At 42.3% G+C, this 8,252-nt stretch overlaps 1 long non-coding RNA gene across 2 annotated transcripts; it reads left to right on the plus strand.

Moving 5' to 3' along the window:
• Window positions 1–219: 219 nt before the first annotated feature.
• LOC138925064 (uncharacterized) lies at window positions 220–2,509 on the plus strand. Of its 2 annotated transcripts, none has more exons than XR_011440754.1 (2): window positions 220–341; window positions 2,364–2,509. It is a non-coding gene; the product is annotated as an uncharacterized lncRNA (long non-coding RNA). The 2 variants fall into 2 exon arrangements; XR_011440753.1 differs by lacking the exon at window positions 220–341 and adding an exon at window positions 556–635.
• Window positions 2,510–8,252: the final 5,743 nt, after the last annotated feature.

Consider the following 8,252-nt stretch of genomic DNA (forward strand, 5'->3'; position numbering starts at 1 on the left):
TGACACTTTCCTCGAAGTCTTTCCACTTCTGTCCACTGCCTGTTTTCAAAGCCACTCTCTCATTTAAACTTTTGTAAGGGTAGCACCTCACTCTTGGTACCAAAATCTGTCTTAGTTACCAGTTGTTGCATAACAGATTACCCTAAAACTTTGTGACCTAAACAACAATAATCATTTATTATCTCACTGAGTCTCTGTGGGTCAGGAATCTGGGAACATCTTAGCTTTTTGGTTTTGGCTCAGAACTTTTCATCAGGTTGCAGTCAAGATGCTAGTCTGCACGGTGGTTATTTGAAAGCTGGACATGGCTGAAGGATCTGCTTCCAAGGTGGCTCAATCATGTGAGTTGGCAGAGGCCTCAGTTCCTTCCAACAATGACCTGTCCATAGGGCTGGTTAAGTGTACTTACGACACAGCAGCTGACTTCGCCCAGGGGGAATGGTTCAAATGAGAGTAAGGCCAAAACCACAATGCCTTTTATGACCTAGTCTTGGTAGTCAAACATCATTATTTCTGCAATAATCTGATAGTACATAAGTCAACTCTGTTCATTGTGGGAGGAGACTAGATAAGGATGTGAATACCAGGAGGCAAAGATCCTTGGGAGACATCTTGGAGTGTGGATATAAAAGGAGGTAACCCAGAGATTAGCAATAATAGGAAGCCAAACAGTGGTGTGCTGATAAACCAGCTCTCCAAAAACAAAACGAAACAAAAATACCCTGATGTGGAATGTTTGCCATGGTGTAAATACTCCCTCTAGGGCCAATTTTAAGCTACCAATGGTTTGACAACAGGATTGCAAAATTCCCAAGTATGTAACAATTGATTCTCATGAGATGGTAAGAGGCAACTTTGGGATACAATTGCCCCCAAGGCTGGAGAGGATGCAGGATACAGGATAGATCTGAAGGCAAGTAGGCATAGGACTGGCTCATTTAAGCGGCAAAAATGGAGGAGCTGGGACAAATCTATAGGGACAGAAAGCACATTAGTGATTGCCTGGGAATGGGGGTAAGAATGGGAATTGATAGCCAGTGAGCTGTCGATTGGGGATCTTCTTGGTGTGATGGAAATTTTGCTGATGGTTATGCAACTTTGTAAACTCACTAAAAGTCATTTTTTTTGAAAAAGGGGAGGAGCTAGGATTCCATCCAGATCTCTCTAAATCCACCATACCATGCTACTATGAGGTATCAGGAAAAAGAAGCTACGCTCTGTGCTGTTTGGTACTTCAGACTTTAAGGAGGCCCAGTGATCCCCACCTCCTGGTGTTTACTCTTGTATAATCTCCTTCCCTGGAGTGTGGGCAGGACCTGTGACTTGCTTCTAATGGATAGAATATGACAAAGGTGATGGGATGTTACTGCTATGGTTATGTTATATAAGACTCCCTCTTACTAGCAGACCCATTCTCTTCCTCCTTGCTGGCTTTGAAGAAAAAAGCTGCTATGAATCCTATAGTCACAAGGAAATCAATTCTGTCAATAACCTGAATGAGCTTGGAAGTGCATTCTTCCTCAGCCAAGCCTCCAGATGAGAATGCAGCCCAGCTGACATGTTGATTGCAGCTTTGTGAGATGCTGGGCAGAGGCACAGCTAAGCTGCGCCTGAACTCCTGACCCACAGAGATATGAGAGAATAAACTTGTGTCGTTTTAAGCTGCTAAATTTGTGATAATTTGTTACACTACGATAGAAAAATAATAAACCCTCCTCTGAGTATAGTTATATCAAACTGTATGGTTAAACTTATGTTTCATGTTTTATTATAATTTTATGAACACATTTTACAGGTGTGTCTCTTCTTTCTACCTTTTTTATTTTCCAGGATAAATAATTGTCCTGTTTTCTTTGACTTGTTTTCTATGTTTACTTGTCACTAATTCATCTCTAAACCTGCTGTATAAGTATAAGTCTGTTATCAATATGATCAAACACGTCAGGCAAAATGTCAACATAATTGTTGCTGTTGAGCAGTTTGATTCCACTCTGATTCTCTCTGTCTCTGTTCACCCCTACTCTGGAGAGCGTTTCCGTTATCTTCCTTTTCTGAATTCTAAATTTTGATAATGATGTGTAGTGGTAGTATTTCTTTTTCATTCATTGTGTTGGGCACCCTCAAGATACTTTCAATCAGAAGATGTACGTCAGTTCTGCCACATTTACTTTTTATGCTCTCTCTCTGTCTTTTTTTTTTTCAGAGAGGGGTAATGTCCTCCTCTCCATTTTCTCCTCAAGTAGGAAGAATGTCAAGTCTTGTTTTTGCTCTACATCTCTCTTGCCTTCTCAAGGACTTATTTCTGCAAATACCTCCTGAGGTTAAGGCTGCATATTAAGTCACCTCTTTGCTTTTCTCTTTAGGTTTCGGAGTGCTGGGATCTGCTGAATCAGTCATCACTCATCCATCTGCCTTCCAGCTTCCAAAATGTTGATGTTTTCTCTTCTTCTTTTTTTTTTCTTTTTTGTTTTTTGAGCTTAGCCCTTTTTAAAAGATCACTTTACTGTCATTTCCGTGTATTTTTGGAAGAGAAACTGTTTGTTCATTCTAATGTCTTTAACCAGAATCTGACCTCTCTACATTTAACTTTCTTGTTCTTCTCTAATAATAGTCCTAATGAGATAAGCAGGAAAGATATCATTGCCCTTCTTTTACTGATAAAATATTTGAGAGTTAGATTGTTTAAGTGACTTGTTTGAGATTACTAAACAGGTCCTAGAATATTCAAGTCTCAGAAGTCATATTTGTTATTCTTTTTACCTAATGTAAATTGCTGCCCAATTCTGGCCAATAGGCTCAAAGGTTAGTAAATTTGGAAGCTGCCTTCTATTCCAGTGTATCCCAAATGTACACCACAGAACACCAGTCCCAGGGGAAGTTCTGTAAAAAGGGTTTCCAGGATCAACCACATCAGAGGAGCACTCTCCACTAATAGATGCCCTTAATTCTATGACACAATTAATTGTAGGCGATAGTTATTAAGATTTAATAGTAGATTTTGGTGGAGCTGCAGGAAGGGTTGGGAAGAAGTGTATTAAACATAATATTACAGGAAACATATAGAATTTTAGAAATGTAAAATTGTTTTTAAAAGTAAATCTTAGAATTGAGCAAACACAATATATCTCCTTTCCATAGTTGTTCACATGTTAAAGACTTTGAAAATGGTGATAAAGAAAGCCTTTAAGAATATTTAATTCAGTGTTTCTCAAATGAATTTGACCATGAAAACCCTTTTTCACTGAAGACATTAATATTCCAAGTAATTTGTTTGTTTACGTAATAACTCTTTGTTGGGCCTCCGCCGTTTGCAGGGCGCTGTGCTGTGTGCTAGTTGTCGGCATGGCGATAAACCAGCTCAGACCCTCATGGGGTTTCAGTGAGGTAAGTCTGTGTTTAACAGAGATCTGAGCCTAATCTGAAAAATTTGTAAGGTTTACTCTGAGGAACTGACATTCAAATTAGAACCAAAAGGAGGAGTGTGAGTTACTTAGCTTCTTGAAGGAGAGTGGAGGGAAAAGAATATTCCAGGAATAGGTAGTGTTGTTTCAGACTCCACACTGAGAAATGCTGAGCCAGCTCACCCTCCTTCATTTATAGGCAAGGAAAGCTGAGCCTAGAGAAGTGGGAATTAAAGGATGTCACTGTTGAACAGAATCTTAGACACCTAGTCCAACGCTACACCCAACACACAAATTACCCTGACCACACCCTAGATAAAGAGATGCCCTCCTCCTTTTAACCATGTAAGTGGAAGGAAGCCAGCACTTCTTAGAGGTTAAGAGAGACCTGAGTCAATCTCATTTGGGGAATCATCAAATGTTAAAAGGAAAAAAATGCCAAGACAGGGTTATTTTACATTTACAATATTTACACTAAATAAATATTTTTTTGACACACACGTAAAAACACTAGGGAAACACAATGATTAAATACACAACCTCATATAGAGATGATGCCCAAAGTTTTGACTCAAGCCTCCTGGGAATGTGAGACCCAGATCGAGTCAGACTCCTAAGCCCCAACCACCTACCCCCACCGTGTGGGCTTTGTGAAGTCTCACCAGCTCTCCTTCTGCAGGTGGAACTGAGAATGTGGCATCCACCTATTGGGCTACCTTTTGGAGACACACGGAACCAAGTGTCTCCGTCTTCCATGAAAAAGCACTTTATATATGACTAGACACTCTGCATGGGCCTCCAAGGTTGAAATATCTCCAGTGTCATTAGCCTTTCTCAGATGCCACAGTTTAGGGCTTTCATTCTCCTGTTTCATCTCCTAAACCCTGGAAAACCTAGAGGGTCACATTCGCTTGGCTCTATGAAGCTCCTCTGTCTACACAGTGGCATGATAGCTTTCTACTTATTTAGATGCACAATTTTCGCTGAATCATTTCAGCCCCATTTGCCTCATTTCATACTAACTGACAGGGAATTTCCCCCACTACAGCTCTATCCTGTCATCACCTTCCAATAGGCATTCTTTCCTGAGTGCAGTGTGCTCTTTCAGCAAGACAAAATTGGTTTTGCATGTTACTCCGCAACCTGGTTGTTCAGTTGGAATGTGTGGACCCTGAATCTCTATTTCAGCCAGTCTGATGTGCCCACGGATCACACACAAGCCAGTGACTGAAGGTGAACTAAAGATGCTTGAGAGAAGGTTTTGGCAATTTTCAGGATTCCCCTCACTCTCCCTGTCTAGTTCCCCCTGGAACCCAGCTCCAGGGGCTTGAACCCGTTTTTAGACTTGCAACTTTTATAGTTTTCACCTGACTTTGATTCAATATTCCTTTAAGCATTTTGATTGGATCTTATTTCTTTGGCTTGTGCTCTTCCCAATGACCTCACATAAGACATCCTTCCCCTCATTTTGGCCTCTTGGAACATTTTCCTTCCAATACCCTTCTTGTATATTACACTGGCAAAGCCCATTTTAGCCATTACTGAAGACAAAAGTGTAAAACATGAGTACTTGGGAAAACTAGTCTCTCGCTAATTCTAGAGAGTTCTCCATCAAGCCTAAATTCCTAGGACATTTCCCATCTGAGACATGTAATGGTTGCACAATATACATAAGGATCCCCATATGTGAGGCCTTCATGAGGGTTTGTTGAACAAAGTCTGGGTCAGGGTCTCTATCTCTGGGCTCTTTGGGAAGTGTCAGAGCCCCAAGAGACAACAAGTAAATTTGGTGATAGTCCTTCAGAAGACTGAATAATTGTTCTTAATTCTTCATGCCTTTTGCCATGGCCTCCAGTGAGAGTAGGCAGAGTATCTTTTCTGGCTCCATTGGATATTGGCCTAGGTCCAGTGACCTGCTTTGGCCAGTTGAGTGTTAGCAGAGGAGATGCAGCCGAGGATGCACAGGTACTCGCCCGGAGTGCTTGACCTCTGGCACTTTGGCTCCCCTCCATGAGAAGAGCAAGCCCCAGGGAGCCACTGGTCCCTGACCAAGAGGCTTGGAGAAGACCTGAACCTGACCTGCCAGCTGGACAGAACTGCCTTGGCCACCCCACAGACCCGTCAGCAAGAGAACGGTTGCTGCTGTAAGTTACTGAGATTTCGGCGTTGCCGTGCAGCTTTATAATAGCAGAAACTTGCCTGATAAAATCCTCTTTTACACCACTTTTGGTATGACTGCCTTCAAAATCTCGCTTTATTACCTCCTCTGGAAAGCTTTCTGTTACAGATTGAATTGTGTTCCCCAAAAAGATACGTTGTAGTCTTAACCTCCCATACCTTCATGTGACCTTATTTGGAAATAGGGTCTTTATCGATGTGACCAGCTTAAAATGTGCTTATACTTGATTAATGTGGGCCCTCATCCAGTATGACTGGTGTCCTTAGAGGAAGGAAAAGCAGAAATGCAGACAGAGAAACATGAGGAGAACGCTATATGACAACAGAGGCAGAGAGGGAGCGAAGCAGCTGTGGGCCGAGGATGCCAAGGGTTGACAGGCACCACCAGAAGCTAGGAAGAGGCAAGGGAGCATTCTACTCAGGGTCTCAGAGGGAGCGTGGCTCTGCTGACACCTGGCTCTCAGACCATCTAGCCTCTAGAACTGAGAGAGAATACATTTCTGTTTTTACAGCCTAACGCTTCATGGTACTGTGTTACAGCAGCCCTTGGAAACTAACACAGCTTTCCTAATGCCCCTGGACCCCAAAGTTTTTTCTCTCTTCACAAAATACCTTATTTTGTACCACTCTTAGTGCCCCTATCACATTCTGCCTGTTACCACTTACTTCTCTCTCTCTTACTAGGCTGTGCACCCTGAGGCTTTGCACATTTTCCATGAGGATTAATCCATCTGAAAAGGCTTTATAAACTGCCAAATTGCGATACAATGTTGAGTTGTGTGTGATTATTAATATGAACTTTGTTACATTCTGTCACGGACTCAGCGCATATTTATTGAGTGTCTACTACCGAGTGCCGCACATCTTGCCAGGTGAAGTGGATACCACGCACGAAGTTTACAAACACAGTACCTCGTCATACAGGAATAACAGGGGGCTGTGACGGAGAGCAGTCGGGGGATCCACTCTAGAGAGTTATGAGTCCCCTCTGATGAGGTGATACTTAATTTGAGAACTGAGTGATGACAGCATATCATCAATGTGAAGAGCCAGGGAAAAATTATTCCAGGCAAAGGAAAAAGCAAACTCAAACTCTAAGCCTCTATTTCACGAAGGAGTGTGGCCCGGTCTTAGCGACTGACAGAAGCAAAAGAGACAGGACCAAAGTGGAGTAGGCTCAGATGACATGAGTTGATGTTTGAGAGGCAGGTAGGGGCCAGATCTTCCAGAATCCTGCAGGCCATGGTCAAGAGTTTGGGTTTTTATTCTACATGCCGTAGGGGGGTGCTATTGGAAGATTTTATGTAAAGGGGTAAGATGGAGCTTAAATTGAAAAAAGAAATCCCTCTGGCTTCTGTTGTGGATTAGGTGATGGTGGGTGTGGGAGGAGAAGCAGGAAGAGAGTAGTTAGGAAGGAGGCTGTGGTAGTTATCTGGTTGAGAGGTGGTGGATAGCATGGATTAGAGTAACATCAGTGAAAATTTCAGTAGCTTGGATTAAGACAGACATTTTCAAAACGGAACTGACAGCTCCTCTGGTTGCTTAAGGGCTGAGAGAGAGTTAACCAACACTCCCAGGTCACATGCTTTCTTAACTGTGTGTCTGGCGGCAGCTTTTGTGAGGTGCAGAAGATGGCCTTTAGGGGAAATTCAGGAGTTTGTCAGAAATTTCTTTCCATATTTCCCTCCCAAATGTCACTTTTAGGCCTTAACACAAAAGACAGAAGTTCTGACCCATTGTACGTGGAACTTAGTTGTCAGCCGGGCTGCATGTTTCAGAACAGGGTTTGGCAAAGTTTTTCTAAAAGGGACAGATAGAGAGTATTTTAGGCTTTGCAGGAAAAGAAGCAAAATATTGGATATTATGTACATACTTATATAATCATTTAAAACTCTAAAATACATTTTTGATTTGCATAAATAAATAAATAAAACAGGCAGCTGGCTGGATTTGGCCTGTGGAAGGTAGTTTGCTGACCTCTGCTCTAGATCAGCAGTTGGCGAGCTACTGTTCCTGGGCCAATCTAGCCAGCCACTTGTTTTTGTGAATAAAATTTTATGGACACAATCACACCTATTTGTTTACATAGTGTCTCTGGCTATTTTCCTGCTACAATAACGGAGTTGAGGAATTGCAATGGAGACCATGTTTCCTAGATTGCTTGGGCTGCCTTAACAAAATACCATAGACTGGAGGCTAAAAACAACAGAAATTTATTTTCTCATGGTTCTGGAGGCTGAAAGTCTGAGCTCAAGGTGCTGGCATGGTCAGGTTCTGGTGAAGACTCTCTTCCTGGCTAGTAGACGGCTTCCATCTTGCTGTGTGCAAAGAGATGGAGAAAGAGACATGCTCTCTGGTGTCTCCTCTTAGAAGGGCACTAATCTTGTCATGAGGGCCCTACCTTCATGATCTCATCTCAACCTAATTACCTCTCAAAGATCCCACCTCTAAATATTATCACATTGGGCTACCTAACTAGAGCTTCAACGTATCAATTTTAGGGGGACACAGTTCAGTGCATAGCGCCGTATGTCTCACAAGCTGAAAGATTGACTATCTGACCTTTAAGAGAAATCATTTGCCACCCCTGGTCTAGATAACTGTATCGCCCCCTTCTCCTGTCCTGTGGGAAGTCTATTATCTTCCGTTAGTTTTCTGTGAACTCTCAGAGGG

This window comes from Equus caballus, chromosome 7 (assembly GCF_041296265.1).
Source record: "Equus caballus isolate H_3958 breed thoroughbred chromosome 7, TB-T2T, whole genome shotgun sequence".
In the NCBI taxonomy this organism is placed as follows: domain Eukaryota; kingdom Metazoa; phylum Chordata; class Mammalia; order Perissodactyla; family Equidae; genus Equus; species Equus caballus.